The sequence below is a fragment of the Pan troglodytes genome, chromosome 5 (genome assembly GCF_028858775.2).
Source record: "Pan troglodytes isolate AG18354 chromosome 5, NHGRI_mPanTro3-v2.0_pri, whole genome shotgun sequence".
Lineage (NCBI taxonomy): Eukaryota > Metazoa > Chordata > Mammalia > Primates > Hominidae > Pan > Pan troglodytes.
In genome coordinates, this window is record NC_072403.2 from 178,454,044 (window position 1) to 178,456,301 (window position 2,258).

Sequence of the window (2,258 nt, forward strand, 5' to 3'; positions counted from 1 at the left end):
TCTACGAAAATGTACAGAAAACTCTAGGACAAAAACTTCCCAAATGTTTGTAAATCTCAACTCCTCAGATGTAGTGTCTGGGCTAGGTAAGGCAGGGGCATAGACTGGAAAAAGTATAAAGCTTCCATTTTTTGTTTGCAACCAATTCTTCTACAGTGATTAACAAATGGCCTTGATGCAAATGAAATCTACCCCTTAACTGCCTTCTGCCTCCATGAACATGCCTAGATGGAAATGTGGGTAGTGAGAGGGGACTCTTGATGTCACAGAAGGGTGCTTGGGACAAGGGTTTGTTAATTCATTGCCATTTGCTCAGCTCCTAACCAGCTATGAAACTGCAAGAAAGTCACTTGCAAGAAAGTCCTTGGATCTTTGGTTCCTTATTTTATTTTTAAAAAAGAAGAAGAGGGAAAGATGAGATTATCTCTAGTGAAGTTCTGGAATTACCACCCTTTGCCCATTGGTTGATGCAGAGAGAGAGAGAGAGAGAGTGTGTGTGTGTGAGAGAGAGAGAGAGAGAGAAAGAAAATGGAAAAGAAGTGGTGCCTGAACTGAAGGAGCTGATCCTATGGGGAGAAGCCCATCCCACCATCTCACAGGACTGGCATAAACACTGAAGGTCATCTCTGGTTGAAAGCCAACAGCCTCCCTCCTAAGTGTCTACATTGAGTGCTTAACACAGAATGACAATTCTATTTTGGGCTCCCCCATCCCAGTTGGTTATAAATATTAATTTGTTGGGGGAGTATGGAAAAGCATTGTTCTAAGAGCCATAACTATATCAAAAGCTACACCCAGAGGTATCAGTTTCCCCTTGTCTCCTCTCATTCTCTCCTCTCATTCTTTCCACCCCATTCCCACCCATCCCCTGTAGGTAAATGATCTCATTAATTACTGGTTTCTACTTCCTCTGTTTCTTTTGCACGAGAGACCTGATACATGCATACTTTCCTACATCTCCCTTCTTTCTTACGTGAAGGATAGTATATTACATTCTTTTCATTTTGCTTTTTTCATTTAACAGTATACCCTGGAAATCAGCTCATATCAGTTTTCAGAAATTTTTTCCCCTTTTTTGGCACAGCTGCATAATACTGCATTGTTCTATAGTTTTCTCAATGACTACTTAGATTGTTTCTAATATTTTTCAATAAGAAACAATATTTCAATAAATAATATAATGCACATATATATGTGTATGAGAGGTTTTCAAAATGTTAATGGGAAATGTGTATTATGAAAAAACTATGCATGAATTTTAAACTTTTTGCACCAAAATAAACCTGTACTAACTTGTTATAACATGTCTGAAGAGGTTCAAGTTTGAGGCATTAAGAAGGATAAGACATCAATTTGAAAAGAGCCCCTGTCAGAGCAACATGACTTGAAAGCAAGAAGAAAAAAAAAATGAAGCAAGAACAAACATCAAATGTATGCTGAGTTTGGCTGCAAGAATGGTGAAATCATTGATACTTTACAAGACACTAATCAGGACAGTGCCCCAAAGGAATCAGCAGTTTACAAATGGGTATAACCTGTTTTCAGAAGAGACAAGATTAATTTGAAGATGAAGCAGTGGCGGACCATCCATGTCAATTTATGAGAAAAAAATTCATTCTGTTCATGCCCTAACTGAAGAGGACTGACAACAGCACAAACAATAGCCAACATCATAGACATCTCAACTGGTTCAGCTTACTCAATTCTGACTGAAAGTTAAAGTTGAGCAAACTTTCCACTCAATGAGTGTCGAAACCATCATGCCCAGATCAGCTGCAGACAAGAGCAGAGGTTTCAATGGAAATTTTAAAAACGTGGAATTAAGATCCTGAAGCATTTCTTGAAAGAATTGTAACAGGAGATAAACCATGGCTTCACCAGTACAATACTGAAGACTAAGCACAATCAAAGCAATGGCTACCAAGAGGCTGAAGTGGTCCCATTAAGGCAAAAGTGGACCAGTCAAGAGCAAAGGTCATGGCAACAGTGTTTTGGGATGCCAAGACATTTTGCTTGTTGACTTTCTGGAGGGCCAAAGTGCAGTAATGTCTGTTTATTATGTTTTGAGAAAGTTGGCCAAACCTTTAGTAGAAAAATGCCCAGGAGAACTTCACCAGAGTGACCTTCGTTCAATTTCAGATGACCACAATAAAGCAAAAAATTGCAATTATAAATTTTTTGGTTTCCCAGTACATGTAAATGTTATATTTACACTATACTATAGTCTATTAAGGGTGCAATAGCATTATGTCTGAAAA